General features: G+C 53.3%; 1 long non-coding RNA gene across 2 annotated transcripts; it reads left to right on the top strand.

Moving 5' to 3' along the window:
- The first annotated feature begins 1,928 nt into the window (after positions 1 to 1,928).
- LOC142922515 (uncharacterized) lies at positions 1,929 to 8,352 on the top strand. 2 transcript variants are annotated; one of them, XR_012940114.1, is made up of 6 exons: positions 1,929 to 2,065; positions 3,191 to 3,377; positions 4,843 to 5,509; positions 6,234 to 6,343; positions 7,601 to 7,724; positions 8,261 to 8,352. It is a non-coding gene; the product is annotated as an uncharacterized LOC142922515 (long non-coding RNA). The 2 variants fall into 2 exon arrangements; XR_012940113.1 differs by lacking the exon at positions 1,929 to 2,065 and having other exon boundaries at positions 2,098 to 3,377.
- The last annotated feature ends 3,789 nt before the right edge of the window (positions 8,353 to 12,141 follow it).

The raw sequence follows: 12,141 nt of genomic DNA, 5'->3' as shown, positions 1-12,141 counted from the left end.
TACTCAGGCGGACAAGGAGAAGCACATCCAGGTATACAGGTAGGTGACAGGTAGGCACAAGTCGAGGGGAAAACACACGTCCACCCATATTTTACCACACGAGTTGAAGAGCCACACGTACCTCCATGGCAGCAACTTGCAGAGTAGGGTGCTCAGAGCTCACTGCGTTTCTCGCACGGTCCGGGTCTCTGCGTGGAGAGCGGGAGACGCAGGTGAGGGTCACACAAAACCGATGGTGTGCGACAATTCTCATGTCTAAACACGCGTCATGTCACAATGCGGACTCTCATCATCAACACGGACTCACATCATCATCACAGACTCACAACCTCACCACTCACCCACAACACGAAACACAACAAAAACAACAAAGACCGCCATTTGCCACTAAGCAGCAGCAAATGCCAGGCCAGGTGCACTTTGAGACCACGTGAAATGCTGAAGGCTCACTGACAGGTCACAGGTCAGACCCAGGTGCCAAGAGTTGACTGACTGAGATGACTGTGCCAACGTGCTACATTTCAGCCGCCCAGGTCAAAGGTCGTTGTTGTGAGCGTCGCTCCTTTGTTCGGACACCAGCAACACCGCGACAAACACCACCACTAGCACCACCACTAACACCACTACTAACACCACCACCACTAACAAAGACAGATCCCCCGTATAGCCTGAATATACTGTAGGGGCAATTTCTGCTAGCGAGCACCTATAAAGGTCGGCATGGCACACGAGGGGGTGGGTGGCTAACACCACGCCTGGCCGCCTTTGTCTCCCTAGTGGCGATGTTTACACATCGTACCAGGTATTCATTTGAGGCTGAGTCTACCTAGGGGAGGCCCAGGACCGGTTCAGATAATCGTTGCTGGTGTTGGCCGTGAGCGGAAATCGAACCCGGGTCGCCAGGTTTGTAGCGCAGCACGTTAACCGCTACACTACCGCTCCCCTCAACTAACACCACAACTAACACCAGCACTAACACCACTCCTAACACCACCACTAACACTACGAACCCTAAAAACACCACCACCAACATCAACTCCACCACCACCAACACCACTAACACCACCACCACTAACACTACCACCAATAATACCACCAATAATACCACCATCACTAACACGACCACCACTAATACCACCAACACCACCATCACTAACACCAGCAACAATACCTCGAACAACCACCACCACTAACACCACCATCACTAACACCAACACCACCATTATTAAGACCACAAACACCACCACTAACACCACCATCACTAACACCACCACCACTAATACCACCAACATTAACACCACCACTCCTCCTCCTGCTAATACAGGACACCAAAGACAACGATCCTCATAGAGCCTTAACAGGCTGTAGGGGCAAGTGCTGTTAGCAAGCAGTACGTATGAAGGCCGGCACGGTAAACGAAGGGGTGGGTGGTTAGCACCACGCCCGACCGCCTTTGTCTCCCCAGTGGCGATGTTTACGCATCGCACCAGGTACTCATTTGAGACCGGGTCACTGCTACACACAGACTCACACAGACCCACACACACGTACACAGACTCACACAGAGACTCACTTAGAGAGACTCACACACAGACTCACATAGAAAGACTCACACCACCACCGCCACCACTCACCCACAGCTCGGTTCCACGCCTAACGGCCAAACTGCCAGGGGAAGCACGTGGCGCGAGACGCGGCGTGGTGTAATAGCCATTAGCTCCTCCCCCTCACCTAAGCTCCTCCCCCATGCTCCCTCTTTCCCCCCCTGCCCCTCCCCCTTCACAACCCCCCCCCCAAGCATCCCCCCCCTCGCGACCCCCCTTGCCCCCCCTGGCAACCCCCGCCCATGCTCCCCCTCAACCCCCCCCCTCACCCCCCATGCCCCACCCCCCTCCCCCCGCTGCTACTTACAGTCAGGCAGGGGGCGAGTGGAGGCGGCGCGCGCTGTGGATTGTGGGTGGCGAGCGGCTGATTTGGTTTCCCGCTCACGGCCACCGTCAGTGGCTCGCGAAAGCTTCTGAAGCGGCGGCTCGCTGGGCCTCCTCTACGTCGACTCAGCCTGAAGGTGAGAACCTCGCGCGGTGTGCACACATCAGCAGTGGCGGCGGTGGTGGGGGGAGACAGAGGAGGAGGCGCCTGGCCCACAGCCGTCACGTCCTAGACGCCTGCTGAGTTCACGGCGCTGCTTCAAGCAGAGCCCGGCCCTGCTGCTGCTGATGATGAGGCGCTGACGGTGGAAACCGGCCCCAGAGTGGCCCTCGTGTTGAGCCATAGCTGATGAGAGGCACTCTCAGACTGCCGTGTGTTTTTATCCCTGGAGGGACGGGTTTGTTGTGGATGCGAATCGCCTGCTGCTGGAAAAGGCATCCACTAGAGGCCGCTATATAGAGGTATTTGGTCTACTCTTCCACGCTGGTCCGGACGTGTTGGAGCAAAGTGGCCATGCCCACACTTTACCCCACCACACGCAGGGCGTTAGCTCGCTGGATTTGCAATGCAGAGGTGCAGGTTAGATTTCATTCCCACTCACACCCACCGACACTCACTCAGCCACCCACTCAGCCACTCTCTGGGCATCTATGAAAAAGAGCTTCATAGCTCATCGGATTCCTCCAGCAAAAACATACTGATTCTCACCCACCCACTCAGCCATTCACCCACCCACTCTGGCACTCATCCACTCACCAATTCACTCAGCCACCCACTCGGCCACCCACTCAGCCACCCACTCTCTCACCCACTTCGTCACCGGTCACCCACTGCCACCCACCCACTTGGTCACCGGTCACCCACTGCCACCCACCCACTTAGTCACCGGTCACCCACTGCCACCGGTCACTCACTCTGCCACCGGTCACTCACTCTGCCACCCACCCACTCTCTCACCAACCCACCGACTCTCTTGCCAACCCACCGACTCTCTCGCCAACCCATCCACTCACCCACAGGGAGACACAAGGAGACAAGGGGACCCACATGGTGTGAGAGTGTATCAGCATCATTGTGGTTGTTGTGGTGGTTATGTTGGTTGTTATGGTTGTGGTGGTTATGGTTATATTTGTGGCAGTAGTGTTTATACTTGTGGTTATGTAGTTGGTGGTTATGATTATATTTGTGGTTACGGCGATTATGGTCGCAGTGATTGTGATTATATTTGTTGTGGTCATAACCCGCGATGTATTTCGTCGAGGATGGATGCCGCCGCGTGCAGGAGTTGGGCGAGGCGGGAGTGAGCCACCTGAAGCGCCCTCTCCGACGGTGGTGAGCCGCCGGGCGGCCGGGCAGTGAGCAGCTCGGCCGGCGTCGCTTCTCCTCCCCCTTCCGGGGCTGCCAACCCCAGTGGTGTTGAGTCGTCCTCCTCTTCCACTGGAGCCCTGGTACGAGTTTTTCTTCGCGTCTCCATTATAGCGATTCATCTTACTATTTGGCTACTTCTGACGCCAGTTGTAGTGGGTGGAACGGAGAGCGAGACTTCTTACCGAAAGAACCAAAGAGTATGAACTTATATGGTTTATTTCATCTATTTTTAGTGGTTTGCTACCATTCCCTTTGCACTCCTATCGTTTTTGTATTGTTTGTTGTGACGTTATGACCCCGTGCCCCCTACTGGCACATCTTTGATCAAAGAGCTTTATAGCTCATTGGATTCCTCCAGCACAGAATCAATACCGATTCTGATGAGACCGGAACGAACACGTTTGAATCGAATCGCGTACTTCGCTTTACTAAAATAGTTGTGGAATCGATTCTTGTGAATCTGTTCTCGTGGAATCGAATCATCGATATTAATTACAGAGATTCACCATCGATATTAATTACAGACATTAATCAACGACGTCGCTAGGAGTATCGTGGTGCCGCTCTGCAAACCTTCGGGCTACTATCAAAGGTTTGTTCATGAAGCCATCCAGATATATAAACACAGACATAACTTCAACCGAGAAGATGGATACAAATTGAGTAATCATTGGAAGAATGTTATTAACCAGGTAAAACCTTAACTGCTTTATGGTGTTGCCTTAACTTTCCGCATCTCTAATTTCTTAAGCTTCCCACTCCCAGCCCCGCTCTCTTCAGCACTCCCCTCCTCATACCCCCCCTCTCTATCTCTCCTCCCTGATCCTCCCCCCTTCTCTTACCTATATAGTCTCTTGTTTACAGCAGCTCTTTTGCCCACGTCGGCAATTGTTTCTTGCTGTGGTTTGTCCCACCTGATGATGGACGCTTGTGTTGTGCCCGAAACGTCGTGATTTAATTTATTTTATATTTTATGCCTATGTGACTTTACCGAAAGAACCAAAGAGTATAGCCCAAGAGAGTTTGTGTAGGTGGGAGCGGTAGTGTAGCACAGTAGGGGGCACAGGTGGTGCATCGGCCAGTCATCTCAGTCAAGCAACCAATGGCAACCTGGGTCTGTCTGTCTGTGACCTCCTGCTGCCAGCGGGCGTTCGACGCTTCATGTGGCCTTAACCTGCACGTAGCCTGGCACGAGCGCCGTGGTGACATCTCCACCACTTCGTGGCGAATGGCGGTTGTTGTTTATGGTCGTCTCGCGATTAGCACTACGCTGCACTACTAACCCAGCGACCCGAGTTCAATTCCCGCTCACGGCCAACACTGGTGACGATTCCGTTCCTGGGCCTCCCCTTGGTCAACTCAGCCTCAAATGAGTACCTGGTGCGTTGTGTAAACATCGCCACTGGGGAGATTAAGGCGGCCGGATGTGGTGCTGGCCACCTACCCCCCTTCGTGTATCAAAGGTGCTGCTCGTTAACAGCACTTGCACCCGACAGTCCTGTCGACGGCTACATGGGGGATCTTTGTCTTTGTTTGGTGGTGCAGCTGAGGAGGCGCAACTGCACGGCGAGTACCTCTACCGCAAGGCGCAGGAGGCCAAGAAGGTCCTCGTAGAGGAGAAGGCGCGGCTCAAGAGGGCGCTCGATGGTAACGGGCGGCGAGACGGATCTAGAGATGGGCTCGCGACGACAAGACAGACGAGAGACAGCGAGACAGACTAGAGACGTTGAGACACGCAAGACAGACTAGAGACGGATCTAGAGAAAATGAGACACGCAAGACGGACTAAGATGGGACAAGACGGTCTGACAATACAGGCGAGAAGACAACCGCGCGTTGGAAAGCGTTTCCGAATGAATCCATGCGTGCGCATGATTTTTCTTCCTTGTTAATTCTCCCCTGCCCGCCCCCCACCCACTGCCCCCTGTCCCCCTGACGTCGTCACCGAAGAAAACCTGGTGCTGCCTACGGACCTGCGGTGGGAGGCGCTTGAACTCCAGAAGGCCGTGGAGTTCGACCAGGGAGGGGAGGGTGATCTCACATCCCTCACCATCACGTCTCCTCGCATCTCTCTCTTCCTTCCCGCGAGACTCCCGAGGCAGAGGGATAAGCGTCGCACGTCTCCGCCCGCTAGACACGCCGAGTCGGCGCGCATCCCCGGCTCGCCGTCGGTCCTTCCTGCCAAGCGGTGGCACCGTGTTTTGCCGCGGAGGTTCGCGGTTCGAGAATGGCGGGCCCTCAACCCCCCCCCCCCCCCACCGGTTTAATGGGTTTAATGCCGCAGTTGCGTTGACCCTAAATACTGCACGGCGATTGCTTCCCAAGTGGACTTTGAAAAATCCCGTGGCGTGAACGTGGAAAAAGAGTCGGCCGTGTGTGTGTGATGGCTGGCGTAAATTTTTGTGGAATGTCAAATGAAGGCCGTGGTCACCACATAACGTGTGCTTCTGGAGCAGTCTTCCTTCTGGAGCGGTCTTCCTTACAATATTAGGAAGCCACTGGAGCTTTGCACTTTTAAATCATCGTCTAGATTGACAAACTCATTTCTTGAGAACTACTTTTTGTGGTTAGTTTGTCACACTTCCGATTACCACGGTTGGCTACGTGCTGTAACAAAGAGGTTTAACTTGCACTGACCCACTCATTCACTCACTCATCATTTTACTCAATTTACCCACTCACCTGCCATATCACCCACCCACTCTTGCAATTGGGACTCATCCAGGTCTCATTAGTGCTCAGCTCGCTACACAAAATCAATGCGATCACTGCAGAGTGATATTCTAAACCATTCCTGGTCGCTCCTTCCATCCACCCACACACACACCTTCACTCACCTGCACGGTGAAGTATGGCAAATGATAACCTACCCTCTCCGTCCCCCCTGCCCCATCTACCACCTCTTTCTATCCACCCCCCCCCCCCCGTGTCAGTAGGAGGGAGCAGCCACATGGATGACAAGTACCGCTGAGCCGGCGTGAAGGACCCACACATCATGGCGACGACCTCACACGACCCCAGCTCCCTCCTCAAGCAGTTCATCAAGGTGCGGGCACGGGGTCACAGGGGCTACAGGGTTTGGGGTCACACGAGGAATGTGGGTCCTCGTGTATTGCATGTGTACAAGCGCGCAAAGACAGAGGTCCCCCATATAGCCTTAACAGGCTTTTGGGACAGGTGCTGTTTGCGAGGGTGTTGGTGGCTAGCACCACAACTGGCCACCTTTATCTCTCTGGTAATGTTTACACACCGCACTAGGTACTCATTTGAGGCTGAGTTGATCTAGGGGAGGCCCAGGACCAGTTCAGATAATCGCCACTGGTGTTGGCCATGAACGGAAATCAACCTCGGGTCACTAGGTTTGTCGGGCAGCATGCTAACTGCTAAATTACCGCACACACACACATGTTCTCTATCGGCTTTAGAATCAGTTCTTTGCACCTCACACGAGCCGTGTCGACCAATCATCGGGCTTGTGCAGTGTGAGATAACTCGCATCCGTTGAGTTAACCAGAAGAAATCTGGTTGTTGATGAAAGGTGGAGGCTGTGTGGGGGGGGGGGGGGGTGGTCGTAAGTGGTGGAGCGTTGGACACTTTGGTTTGGTGCATGCAGCTTTTGTCAACTTCATTCCTCGCGATTCAGTCCGCCTTTTCCCGATGACCGATCCCTTCCATTCATCGAAAATGTATCTACTGTAGCACTACGCACGGTCGGTGGTCACGGAAAGATGTACCATTGGGGGCGCCACTGTGGCGAGATGTTAACTCCCTCACCTGGTATACAGGAGGTCGCAGGTTCAATCCTGACCCTGATGCCTGCTGTATATTTGGAGTTGCGTGCCTCTTTCCGAGGAGTCGCGTGGATTTCTCTCCAGGTCCTCCGGTTTTTCCCTCCGCATTTAGAATCGACGTCCGTTTAAGAGTATTTGGCTGCTATAAATTTACACATGACGATAAGCCACTTAGTTGAGCTATGATTTGTGGCCAGGTCGCTTCTGGAAAAGAGCTGCATAGCTCAGTGGGCCTTACCTGGTAAAATATAAATAGTAAAGTTTTTCCAATGGTGCATCCCAGTTGTGCCAACACGGGGTTTGGCGACCCCGTATACCGGTACGGCTCGGCTCGGCTTCCGCAATGGAAAAAACAAACAACACAACCCGAGTCGGATACAGTGGTAGGGCGGGGAGGTGGGGGGGCGAACGCAGCGTGGCCGGGACGGACGCCGGTGGGAAGAGCGGACTCGGCGTGTGACCGCTTGCTGTCATGTTACCACACCACCACCACCATCCCACCACCACCGCAGGAGAAGAAGCTGATCCTGCCGAACGCTCAGCCGATGAACCACGGAGGCCACAAGCTGCAGGCGCTGGTGTGGGCGTGCTGCGCCAATGCCGTCAACGACTTCATCGTCCTGCATGAGCACCGCGGTATGCCAGGCACGCGCACGCACCACAGTCGACAAAGCTCCCCCGTGTAGTCTTTAACAGGCTGTCAGGGCAAGTGCTGTTTGTCGAGCGACCTACGAAGGCCGGCAGGGCACACGGCGGGGTGGGTGGTGTGGTCATTACCGCATCTGGCCCCTTTTGTCTCCCCACTGTCGATGCTTGGACACACCGGAAGTCGAAGTCAGGTCACCGGATTTGTAGTGTAATGAGATAGCCACTCCGCTCCCGCTCCCCGGTGTGATGCATGGTGTGACGTGTGTGATGCGGTGCAACAGACGGGGGATGGAGGTGTATTTAGCTGTGCGTACGATGTGCGGTGTGTAGTATGATGCTGCAGACGGGGAATTGTGGTGTCTTAACTGTGTATGTGGTGTGATGTGGTATGATGCCGCTGATGGAAGGGCAGTGTGTTTAACTCTCCAGTACAGTCTGTGTGACACCTGTGGTGTGTCTAACTTTCCGGCGTGCTGTTCATGTGACACGTGGTACGATGCCACGGTGTACTTGACACTCTCGAGCGTGGTGATGCGGCACGACATCCGGACGTGGACATGATGTCCGAGGCATTCCAACACCTCGTGATGCACAACTTCACGTCGCGACTCGGAAAGAGGGTGCGTGCGGGCACCGTGCCAGTCTCACCCACATCTTCCTCCCCCATCCCCAAAGCACAAAGATCCCTCGTATAGGCTATAACCCTTTCTCATTTCCATGATGTACATATACGTCGTCGAAACGGAACCGTAAGAAAAACTCAAGTACGTCTTCTGACCTGAAGACATACCGAGGCTCCCATAAGACCATGCGGGAGGGCGTGCGGCACAGTTTTGTTCCATAGAGTGCCGGTCGTGTCACTACGGTTCTCTGCGGTGAGGGCAACGCGTTTTAAAAACAGCAGCGCTACGCCTCTATAAATAAAATTAACACCGAGCCGCTCGCGCGTACCGAGATTCAGCGGTGGACGTGACACCTACCACCCGGCAACTTGCAGATGTCTCGGAATGGGAAAGAGTGAGCAGACTTTTGGGCCAGGTGCTGTGTGTCCGCCTGTATATTCGGAGTTTGCATGTTCTCCTCCTGGTCACTTTGATTTTTCTCCGGGTCCTCCGGGTTTTTCCCTACACATTTAGAAACTTGAATTTCGAGTATTTTGCTGCTATACATTTTTATGTGAAAAAGAGCTACATAGCTCAGTGGTAAAATAAAAATAGTTTCGTTTTACTTTAGTTTTCGAGCAACAGCACAGAGTTTTTATTTAACGCCATCTCTGAAGCTGAAGGCGCGTAATGTTGTTCATTTGCTAATGCATCCGCAGTTTTAAACAGGGTGGCCGCTGGCCTCTAACTGGCAAACGTCTGCGAGGACACGTAATGAGAGTCCAGCGCCGTCCGTGTGACTTGCCGCGACCCCTCCCGTGACTTCTGTGCCCCCCTTCCCCCCTCCCAACAGGCACAACGTCTACAAGCGCGACGGCAAGGACATCGAGTTGAAGGAGGTGGGACCGTGATTCGAGATGGAGCGTAAGTCTGCCTGACACATTGTTACTCGTCTCCACTTTACACCCCTGCAGAGGCGGTGGAAATTCCACATTCCTTGTGGACTTCCCTACGAAGTGGTTGTAAATTTTATCGACCCCTGAGAGGATGATGGGCTGAATGTAAGAGTCTAGCCTCGGGCTAGGTGGCCCGCGGGTGACTTGTAGAGCGGATCGGAACTTGAGTCGGTGGGGTCGCTGCTCTGGTCGCATTCGCTGTACCGTGACCCGACTCGCATTCCCCCACCCCGGATGCGATGTGTAAATTCAAAGATGATCGGACGTAATGCTGGCCACCCACACCCACCCCTTGGTGTGCCGTGCTGGCTTTCCTACATGCTAACACACGAACAGCGCTTTTCCCACGCCGTCTGTTAAAGGCTGCATGGGGGGGATCTTTGCTTTTGTGTGTCGCGCAGTCTATGAGATTAAACTGGGCACGCTGGACAACGCGGCCACCGCCGAGGTGGAGTGGCCTTGGCGACCGTACATGAACACGGCGAAGAAGAGGAAGTTCCTGAGCGTGGAGTGAGGGGGGGAGCGACTTCCCCCCCCCCCATGGGCCTGGGGGGAGGGGCATTGGGGGGGGTTTGTCCCTGGAAAGCCGGAGTTGGAGTCGAACCTCGCGGCGCTCTCCGCCGAGGCTCGAGACGTTGAGGAGAGGTCGCCGCGTGGATAGGGCAGTGCGTGAATCGCTGTTCCAACCGTCGTCACACACGCGCATCATACGCGTCACACACATTGCGGATGTACATTTATCAAACACAAACATGCACATCGTCGCATGCGTCGCACACAGAAGCACACAATTGCACAAAAAGACAAAGGTACTCCGTATCGCCGTTAACAGATTGCTGGGGCAAGTGCTGTTAACGGGTAGCACCTATGATGGCCGGCATGGCACAGAAGTGGTTGTGTGGCCAGCCCCACGTCTGGCTGCCTTTGTCCTCCCCAGTTTTGCGATGTTATACACACCCCACACCACGTACTCAGATGGCTGAGTTCGTAGTGCGCTAACTGCTGCACCACCGCTCCCCAAACGGTGTACATACACGCGTACACAAAACGAAACATTAACATTTATTTAAGTAACAAAAAAGAAAATACCAAGTCAGGCAGATGGAGAAAGTGGCGTGTCGCCGTGCACAGCACCGCTCTCGTAGCTACTCACCTAGGGTGGGAGCTCTTGGCTTCAATGCCACCCGGGATGTTTAGATGTGAAAACCTGCCATAAATAATATTTTTGGGAAGTCACAAGCGCCTTAAGTTGCATCTCATCTCGAACATTTTAATGGGCACCCCCCCCCCTGTAGCTGTCCCCCTGTGGCACAAAATAAACTAACAAAACTAATCTCTTTTTATTTTACCAGGTAAGGCCCACTCAGCTGTATAGCTCTCTTTCAGGAACGACCGGGCCACAAATGAAAGCGCTATAAAGTGGCTTGTCACGCAGAAATATATAGCAGCCAAATACTTTTAAACGCATGTTTCTAAATGTGGAGGGAAAAACCGAAGGACCCAGAGAAAAATCCACGCGGTCACGGGGAGAACATGCAAACTCCAGATATACAGGCGTCGGGATTTAACCCACGACCTCTATACCAGGCGAGGCCCCAAGGTGAATCAGCACTTGGCCTGCGAGCGGGTATTATTAGTCTGTCAGTAGGGGGTAATGATTCCGGATTTCAGTCTCAATTGAAACTGAAATCTGGAACACTTTTGTCATATTTTGCTCGTATAAGTGTGTTCATAAAATACAAGTTTGGTCATTGAGAGAGTTATAAATGTCCTATACGCATTTCATGTTTATTGTGTTTATTGTATTTAATGTATGAAGAAAATACAATTTTGTATATGCTACAGTATGTTTCACACGTTATTCAGTGACACTGCATATGACGGGCAATGTTTGGGGCAATCGGCCTTCAACATGGAAAATACATAGAGGCCACATGACCCGTGGCCACCGCCACTTCAACCGTGGCCCCACCACTTCAACCGTGGCCCCATTGGCACGTTGATGTGTGGCTCTGCCTTCACCTGTGGTGAGAATGAGACCAGAAAAATTACAGGAGGCCGACTCCATATGAGTCCGTCACGCTCTGGATCTCGCTAATGGGACGTCGGATGAAAATAAAACATGGAAGCGACAAGTTTCTTCTCTGGCGAGGACATTCCCACAAGATTGCCACCTTTCCCAATTAATGGAATTTGCCCCAACATCACCCTGATCCAAACCAGCGGGAGCTGAAATCTTCCAGAAGGTTCAGGATTTATTGGTACAATCGTTCGGATGTTGGTGTCCGCATGGACTTGCATTTAAAACCCCCGGTCCGCTTGACGTCTTTTAAACAATACCTGTGGTCGGGTCCGCTCCCCCACCTTTCTATCCCCTGCTTTTTTTTTATAACCGGTGTAGTATATGTTGACGGTGTGTGCGTGTATCACAACGCGATTTTTACCGGGCCCTCGAATTGCCTCAAGAAATGAATAAACAACACCTGTCGCTTTGCTGTTGTGATGTCACCACGAGGCGCCGAATGACGGTGGGACGGCGTCGTCGCACTCGTCGAGTGGACAAGGGCTCCGTGAAATGACGGTGCGGATTGCGCCAAGCGTATAGAGGTCGCCGATTGCACGCCGCTGTGGCTCAAACACTCGTGGGTCCACCTCAAAGTTCCTGTGCCCATTTGAACCTCATTGCCTGCGATGATGCTGCTGCTGCCATGGAAGAACACACGTGGCGCCCTCTTGTCTCTCCATGTTGTCTTTCACGTCCCATCGCAGTTTTCAGGTCACTTGATGTTTACAGCCTCCGGTAAGGAGGCAGTGAGGTTCAGCCGCTCCATTTTTCTTCCTTTAGTG

Source organism: Petromyzon marinus, unplaced genomic scaffold (assembly GCF_048934315.1).
Source record: "Petromyzon marinus isolate PM22_M1 ecotype Great Lakes invasive population unplaced genomic scaffold, UKy_Petmar_22M1.pri1.0 PM_Scaffold_1, whole genome shotgun sequence".
Classification (NCBI taxonomy): Eukaryota; Metazoa; Chordata; class Hyperoartia; order Petromyzontiformes; family Petromyzontidae; genus Petromyzon; species Petromyzon marinus.
The sequence above is the reverse complement of the archived record's forward strand: the minus strand, read 5'-3'. Positions and strand labels throughout refer to the sequence as shown.